The sequence below is a fragment of the Falco peregrinus genome, chromosome 1 (genome assembly GCF_023634155.1).
Source record: "Falco peregrinus isolate bFalPer1 chromosome 1, bFalPer1.pri, whole genome shotgun sequence".
In the NCBI taxonomy this organism is placed as follows: Eukaryota; Metazoa; Chordata; class Aves; order Falconiformes; family Falconidae; genus Falco; species Falco peregrinus.
The window spans coordinates 112447766-112457273 of NC_073721.1; positions in this window are offsets into that span (position 1 = coordinate 112447766).

Sequence of the window (9508 nt, forward strand, 5' to 3'; positions counted from 1 at the left end):
TAAGCAGATTTCCTCATGGCAGTTGATGCTAGTGATGCAAGATGTAGCCAATTTTCACATAACCTTCAGGCAACTTTGAGATGAGTAGCATGCTGCTCCAGCCACAGTACAGGTTTGACTTGTATAAGAAACCAGAGCAGTACTCTATTCACCTTGGATCTTCAATCCAGCTGCTTTTTTTCTGCTTTCATCAGTCTGCAGTAAATTAATTTACAGGTTAAATTTACTAGCAAAGTGTTAATAATCCCTGGAGGTACAGGTTTGGATTGTCTGCAGGCTCAGCCAAATGCTAAAATGTGAGATTATTATTTTTTTTGGTGTGTGTGCAAATTGCTCTTAATTTCTGTGATGTAAATACTCGGTTTCTTAACCTGTTTCTGGATGTGGGTTTTGGACATCCTCTGTACTGCAAACGATTGAAAATGGCCTTGCATTTGCATTTGGTATGAATAACCTTCAAAATAACAATTAACAGGCTTGACTTCACAATAGGAGTAGTTTCCCACCTTTGGCATGGAAAGATAAAGCTGCTCTTTCCCTCTGTCACAAATCGAGTTACAGCTTCCGTTTTAAAGTTATCTTTTTATTCTGATTTTTATTTCTATAATTTTTCTTTTGAGGACAAGTAAGCATAAAAGGAGCTAATTTTATTTTGAAGTAAGTATTCTAATGGTTTGCAAAACTGTAAATAAGCATTAAGTCTTCTGGGAACCTGTAATTATTTACTGATTTAAAATTACCTGGATAGATGAACGTATGGGAGAGCAGACTGTCGGAATCCTTTTTTACCAGGTGGCTAGAAAGAAAATGTTTTTAACTAATTCTTTGTTACCAGAGCAGATGGAAGCTCCCAGTCTGAACTGTCCATTATTTGTTGAAGTTTTGAGAATGATGTCTAAATACAGATTCAAATATTGAAGTAAGTTAAACAAGCATTAAAATCCAAGCATCTCTCAATCTTGAAAGTGAAATACCAATGTAGTTTGGATCCTGTAATGTGTATTTTCTTTTTGAATGTTGAGCATAGTGCTGCATATTGCAGAAAGCCACATAGTTATTTGCCAAAAATTCTTGGACTTTAAAGAGCTCTTGTGTGAAGGTAAGACAACATGTTTCCCTCTCAAAATAATCTTTTATGCAGATCAGGAGCTAGTATTTGATTTAACATAACACGTTATAGTGCATTTGTGCTGCAGTCCTTTGAAAGAAGCATTGTACCCCTGCCAGTGACTTGTTCTTTATTTGTGGCAAGGTATAATAAATTTGACTTCTCTGAAGAGCTTCTAGAAGAAATGCTACATAATCTGTTCGGATCTAAAGAGTCTTGCATTGAAGTAGGCTGAACTGTTACTTTGCATACGTTATGGGTTCCTCATTTTCAAATACCATTAATCATCCCCCTGAAGAGAAGGTCTAGGTTATGCTAAGTATCTCAGAGTGATTTTTAGAAATAGCATGGATTCTCATGTTCTACTTGTCTTGCTCAAGTAGGTTGAAAATAGAGGAGGGTTGTTTTCTTGATTATAGGCTCATCCCTAAGCCTCAGTGTCTTCTAACTTGACACAGGTAGCCCAGGTAAGTTGTTTACAGACCCTGGGTAGCCATCTGTGCTCATCGCTGGTTTTGTGCGTTACTGCTGTTTGTAGAGAATGTGCTAAAAAAGCTGTATCTGTCTTGCGGGCTTCTTTTATTCTTAATATTCTCTGTTTGTTATTTTTCCAGTATTTGACAACTTCTGTGTGCAAAAGCAGTCAGAAGGGTGGTACTGAGAGGACACCGGCTACTGTGGGTGACAGTAGAACTGTTCATTTTTATTGTCCTGGGATTATGATCCTGTTGAAGAGTAAAAATGAGTATAGACAATAGACAAGGCTGTGGTAAACTGCTGTGCCAGTGGGTTTTCTGTTATCTGGGGATCTTTACAGAGGTAGTGATGCCTGGTTATATGCTTTATGATTGTCAGTCCTGCCACCTTGCCCTCCTTCTTAGGCAGGGCAAGAAAGTCCCTGCTCACCCTGTTTTGGGTAAAGGCTGGTTGTGTGAACACAGATGCGTAATAACTAAGCTCTTAGACCGATCAAAAGGCAACTATATAGTACACTATACTATTCATGCAATGTCCCTATAATATAGGAGCAGGCTAAGACAGATAATTTAGGTATATTTATGACTGGTGTTTCATAAGCTTTTTATGCAGAATGCTTCCATCAAATTATAAAATTTAGCAAAACAAAGTTGTGTATCTCTTTCAGAGGTAGAAGACTGGATTTAGAAGAACGGTTGCTGAGGTAAGAGTTAACTGCTATTCTCAGCTTCCTTGTGCTGGAGTGCTTTGTAGGAGCAGCAAAGTGTGTCTGCCGGCTCCCTCTGGCACCCCTCCATCTTCACCTCTTGAGTAGCCTGGGCAGCCAGCGGAAGGAGCAACTTCGAGCCTATCTTACTGCAGATGTCATAGTTTTGGTTATAATAATCATAGCAAAAAACCTGCTGCCTTCATAGTAGTGGGGAGAATTTCTATAAACAAGGTGAATATCTGTTTCTTAAGGAGGGTCTCCGGGGTTTTTTGTGATTAACAGGGGTTAAGTTGATTGAACTTTGTTGTATGCTTTGTTATTGAACCTAGCTCACCCTTCTGGTGCTGTAACTAAAAGCAAGTGAATAGCAGGTTGCCAGTTTATGCTTCTTCATATAGCTTCTTCATATAGCTTACAGTTTAAATCTTCTTGTGCTACATTTAGGAGTGAGATGGTACTTTTAGTCCTCTGGTTGCATATATGGGTCGGAACGTTCAGCAGGTTGAAAATACTACTAGATTTCTTGTAGTAAAAGGCAGAAGTTCATTCTGTACGATGAAGACGAGATTCACCAAGAACACAAAATTATCCTAAGCACATTGGCTGAGTTTAAACCTTGCTCCATTAATTTCAACCCTCTGTGGATACCCAGGCCAAACATCAGTAACCTGCAAGGTTTGTTAAAGGCTTTACTCTTCTAATTCCCACTGGAGTATTTTAATGTTGACAGCTGTTAAAATTCTCAAACTGGAGCTTCACATCCATATTCTCTTCCTCACAGACACCTGTAATGGGATTCATCTGTTTTCTTTGTTACTCCCTCTGCTCATTTAAATGTAATGTGCATTTCTCATCACACCACTGGATTAACTTTTGCATAAAATTACTAAAATGCACAGATACACACATACATACATTTCTCCCGTAAGAACAGAGCATGGTGGTTTGCTTTTGAGTATAAAGCTGGCCAAAGATAAATACAGTACTACAATCATCATGCCTGCCTTAAAAACAAAAGATTTATTTTTTTTTTATTATATGGCCAGTAAGATTTGGCCTTTTGAAGCTCCTCCTGAGATCTTAATCTTCTCCATCCCCTCAACACTGAGCGATGTTCCAGGAGTGGAGGAACTAATTCCATTAATACTTCTGGTGTTTTACTATCAGTCACAGGCACCTCCGCTGCCCCTCCAGTCCATCTCTTCTGATTTCTAGTAGCTGGAATCATGGCTTTGCTTATTTTTTCCCTGGGAGGGGTTAGCCAGCTATCAGGTGGGTATTGTATTGCCTCAGGGATTATTAATTTCCAGGGCCTTTGTTCTCTAAATGATACGTTAATGGGTGTGTGAACCTGATGTCTGACTGAAATTCCTATTGATCCAGTTCTTCTCTGCCTTGGTTCATCTACAGTGCAGGCAGTTCAGGGTGCCAGCCTTGTATTTGCACTTGAGTTAACTCGAAAATAGCTTGTTTACAATGGCTGGCTGGTAAAGTTGAGAGAGGGTGACTGAACAGTCTGAGGCACAGCTGTTAAGCCATACAAAATGTTCTGCTGCCGCAACTATGTTCCTTGTGACACCTCACTCATCTCATTTGACCTCTGTTGGTGAGCCTCCACTGTACTGTGGGTCCCAGCAGGGATCATCACAGAATAGACCTAGCACACCAACTAAAAGTATCAAACTAGCTGAGATTCATTAAGAATTTTATCTGCAGAAGATGCATGCTCCAATGCTGGTCAAATCAAATTCTAGTAGGAGCTTGGGCTTGTATGTATCTCATTTAACTCCCTTCCTCAGTGAGCAGGGAGCAAAAGAATGACTTAACCTAGTAGGTTGGTGTTACCTACCTCTCTGCAAATACTCTTTCCATACCAGCAGTGTTCCCACTTAGCTGGAAGAAAAGCCTGCTGGCATGATGACTCGGGAATGATATTTGCTTTTACAGCCTGTATATGAGACTGGCAGGCTGTTAGCTCCTCAGCCAAGGGTGGCTTTTCAGGATAAAGTGGTACCTAAGTGCTTAGATGAAGTTGTGCTCCTTGTAGCTGTTGACAGAGACAGGGGTTAGACTTTGGTAATTTAGTCATTGGTTTAGTGGTCTTGTGAGGAAAAACAGTAATGCAAAGAAAAGATGTAAATACTTCATTTGAACAAGATCAGTTCTCGTCTGCCCTGACTTTTGACTTTAGCTACTTAACGGACTAGAAATAACATGCTGCTATTTTAACACTGCAACTTTGGCCTTTTAACTCCAACCTTTATTGTCATTTTTCACTTCTCCTACAGCTGCACGCAGAAGCCCAACCCAGATTTATAGTTTTGGTATATATGGTATAAACACGGTGTATTTTTTTTTTGTACCTAGTTAATAACAAGTCCTGTAAAACGTTTGCAGTGGGAAGCTGGAGAAAGGAAGGATTTTAATGGATCAAAGTCAGAAAGAATAAGCAACTTTCTAAAATTAGCCCTCAATGAAAATCAGATATAGGACTTTTAAGTAGAGCTAGTAGAAACAAATTATTTCCTTAATTTCAATTCCAGTGCTTTCGTTTACAAAGTCTTGCCTGAACAACTGACCAAGACATAATAATCAAAATACACAGGGAGAAGCATCAATCAGAACAGAAGATGTATTTTGGAACAGTACAGATAAATTTGTTACACCACCCACCCACCTCAAAAAAAAAAAAAAAAAATCCCTACAACACACTTTGTATGAAGAATGAAGGTATGTTTCTTGTTTTTATTTTCAGCGGTATAAAACTCAGACATATTTGAGTAGGAAGATTTTGATGTCTCAAGGCCTTTTCCTGTCATACCTTAAAAGCAAAGAGAGTGTATAGTTTCTAATAATAAAAATCTTTGCTCTTTTTTAACAGACACATATTAGTATAAAGATGTTACCTGTGCATCAAGCATAAAGGATAATGTTGTCTTGTTACAATGTGTCAAAATATTCTTTAATAAGAAATGGTATATAAAATGTACAAAGCAGGCTAAAGCAGCTACTAATACCTTCATTACTGTCTGTCAAAAAATGACAGTCCTATCAGTAAATGAATGAGCTGGAAGGAATTAATGGACAGCTTATAGAAATTGCTTTCACAGTGATCTCTGAATACAGAAGATGCAGTTTTAAGCCTTCACATTTCAATACAGTCATTTTGGCAACAGCAATGTATGAATGTTTAGGTGTCAAAAATGTTTTGCTCTATATTCCCTAGTTAGGCTTTGGAGTATTTTTTAGTTTCAGATTTTTTTTTGTAAGATACTATTATTGCGTTTTACCCTTTAAAAAATGTTTAGCCACCAGCATTATTCTGGACTGCAGGATTCAACCTACTAATTACACTTCTAACAAGTATAGTTATTGGGGTTTTGGCCTTTCAGAATTAATGGACCTTTTTGTCTTGCTTGAGGCATATCTGAGCATAATACCATGAACAAAATGCTGACCTCACCATTGGTTCCAGGACATGATGCTGGTGTGTAATATTTGAGGCTCATTCCAATAATAACTTGCAGTTTTAATGATGATTCTGCTAACATATGGCAAATAGAAAACACTTTCCGTAGATTAAGCAACATAGCTTCCATTAAACCTCTGCAAGGACTGAAGAACAGTAAATTGTTAACCACCTAAGTGTTCATTTGTTGTACTTCTTGTTGAATTATTTAACACCTTTCTGCTTTAAGGTATAATATGCATTAGAAATACTATTACTAATCAGGTTACTGAATCTTAAATCATCTATACTACTCCTGCTATTTTAAATCTGTACATGAGGTTTACCTGAGAAGCATTGAAAGGATGCTATACTTCCCATAAATTAATTGATGAATATTTATATACCAGATGGTTTTTCAAGTGCTAGCCAAAACTCATGGTGTTTAAACCACAGCAGTTGACAAAGATTGAATTAAGAAAGTCACGGAAATATCTGTGGAGGGGTAGTACATTTGTGACTTCTAAAAGCCAAATTATTTATGGGTTTGGAAGTACAGCTTGGCTACTGCTCATACATTCTTGAGCTTCACGTCCTTGATTGTGCATCTGATCCTGTAGCTATCGTATGCTTTTTAAGAGAATGCTTACTGCTGTGCATAGCACAAGATTAGCAGAGGCTGAAAGTATGGTGACTCCAGTAGCATGAATCTCTATCCTCAAGTATCTTTCAGAAGTAACACTGCTCAGCGAGTGTCTTAATTTTCTGTGCAGACTTTGAAAAGCAAAATCTTTGTTTACTGGTGGAAGGTTGAAGTATGGGACATGGGGGCAGAGGGAGCAGGGGAAAGGTGATGGTTTATTTTAAAAGGCACATTCCATCCTTTACTTAGTTTATGTGTATTTTATACAGTTTAAATTAGCTAAATTTCAGTACATTTGTTCTGTTGTGTTTCTCCAAGCAATCTGTCAGTTACTGAGTGGTGTTTGCTTTCAGATTGAATTTTGGTGCCATCATCTGTTGACCGTGTAAAATTGCAGCATGGGCAGATTAGGACCCTAAAACATCAAAGATTGCACTTTTTGTATCGCTTGTTTCACATGTAACTTCAATTCTTATACTTCCAGAAAGACTTTATATATGATGCTTTAAAGAAAAAAAAAAAAAAAAAAAAAACCACCAACCAAAAAAACCCCCACAAACACAGGAGTCTAAACAGCGGAGCAACCATTGTCTTTTGGGTTGGATGTCAGATGTGAATACTAGTGCAGACAAAGCAGAAATTTTGCAGGGAAATAAACTAGACAGTGTGAACTCTAGAACAGTGTCCAGAAGTCCAATTTTATGTAGCCGCTTTATGTCAAAACCTGCAGGTGCTCCTGAGATTTTGCAGCAACAGTGTGTGTTGTAGTTGTTACTTACTTTGGAAACTTCTGCTCTTGTTTAGATAAAGAGTTTATCTGACCTGCATGAACAAAACTATTTGAAAATAATTAACACTGGTTTCTGCTGCTCTAGAAACTAGAGCAAAAACTCCCATTCACTTTTCTGGCAATAAAGTATCCTGTCAGTGTTCTGTCTTCTCTCCAATACTAGCATCTGCAGAAAAAAGAATGTTTGGTTTCTTTGCTTTACCAAAATGGTCTATTTAAATTCAGCAGATGATCCAGAGACAAGAAGATTTACCATGAGTGGATGCCTACCTTGTAATCAGGCTTTTCTAGCTGTGAGGTGTTGTAGTAGTAAGGTTCCTTTCCACATTTGTAGCTCATTATCACTGGGTGAAAAATTCTTTCCATTCATAGCCTCAGTTTCCACCTGCATTTATCAATTTTGATCAGAGTCCAGCAAAAGAAATAAGTATGAAGATGTTAGAGAGATGTCTGGAGCAAGAGTCACACTTGTCAGAATGAAGAATGAGCTACACCTCAGGGCTACATGCCTGATGTTTGTGGATGAAAGTCATTGTCCAGAGATGTCTGTGTCTGAGTTGATATTTTTCCATCGACAGCCAGTGGAGAGAGGTGCTGACATGATCTCACCCTGAGGCAGACACTTATAACTGGCAGGCATACCTGCTTCTGTCCATTGGCAGGAACAGGACTTAACTGAGTTGAGATGCTCCAGTCTGAATTTTGCTAAGATGGATCCACACAGTCACCAGATTTCTCTTGCAGAGAAAGAAACTCCATGATGAATATCTACAAAAGGTTGTTGAGAGAAAAGAAATATTAGGAAATCCCAGAGCCCTGAAACCCAGAGCAACATGCTGGAACCTGGCTCAGCTCTGAGCAGGGGGCTGGACGAGCAACTGCCAGAGTCCCATCCACCTACAGCTTGTGAGTGTTCCTGGGTTTAGAGCAGGTACCCTCCTCTGTCAAGGGTGAGAATCGAGGGGAGAGCTTTCTCTTGTAACGTGTGTAGGATTTCTGTGTGTTACAGGTGATCCTGAGCAGCCAAGCAGATGTATGACATTTATAACTCAGTGAGAAGATCTGTGCTGCACAGTAAGCTGCCCAGGTGAACTCAAAACTTGTCACCGATTTTTGCACTCTCTTAATCTTCCTGTTTATTCTGTGCTTCATTAAAGTCAATCTCTGCTGGACAGACTGTCACTCAGGCTAGGCTTGTCCTGCTGTCTGCGCTCTCTGGGGATCACCCTTCATCCTGATAAATGGTCTATTAGGAGAGCACGTGTCAGAGAGAAACCCTCAGTGAAGCTAAATAGATTAGAGTCTCTTCCCTCAGAACAGTCTCAGTGGAATGGGGTAGGCATGATCGTTAAAGCGGATTTAGAATGAGGAGACGTTTTTTCCTTAGGACGGGAAATTGCTCTGAGCTTAGAAAGGTACGGATTCATTCTAGTAAAGGTATAAAGGGAAAACTCAGCAGTAGCACTTGCCACCAGAACAGGTGCAGTGTGGTGGTCCACAGGTATATCAACTTTCTCATGGTGCCCACTTGGGAAGTGAGAAGATACAGCCGTTCTCTGTGTAAGTTCTGTAATACCTTCCTGTAGTGGCTAGCATGGAAGAGCAGTATTGAAAAAGCATTCAATATTCTTGCAGTGCAGTTTAGCAGCTGCGGCTATGTTAGTGAGACCAGCATAAAGACCAGCAAACCCAGCAAAGGGAGGGAAATTTTTGTTCTTACACCTGTCCTATCCCTCTAGCTGTGGCGTTGTAAGTCATTGCTGTGTTATCCTTGATCCTCCGACATCATCATGGTAACAGCAAGGCCAAAAAATCTCTTACAAATGGAAAAGCTGCCCTTGAAACCATCTGTTTACAAGTGTGAGTTAGTATGAGGCATCATGCACTCAAATGTCTCTGGTTCATCATCTGGTTCTGCCTTTTCCCTGGCACAGGTTTTCTCAGGCACAACATAGGGAGGGGAGAGAGGAGCTTGGGCTGCTCCTGTTCATTTCTTCAAGAGTTCAGGAAGTGCTGGGGAGAGGACGACGAGCTCCATTGTTTCTGAGGTTAGTGGACATTTAGCAGAGGTTGGCTCATTTTTCCTGCAGACCCTCAGAAGCAGCTTCAAGCTGCTGAGGTTCCTGCTCGTGCCTCTTTTTTAAAAAAAAAAAAAAAAAAAATTATTAATATTTTTTTTTCCTTTGGTGTATTTACATCTTCCCTTTCTCTGTGCTGAGTGGGAATGGAGGGAAAACTGATTCAGAGCCTTTCCCCACAGCTATTTGTGTCCTGAGCAGCCGTTTCCTTTAGCAGCAAAAGTCTCAGTTTCTCTGGTCTTCAGGTTATTCACT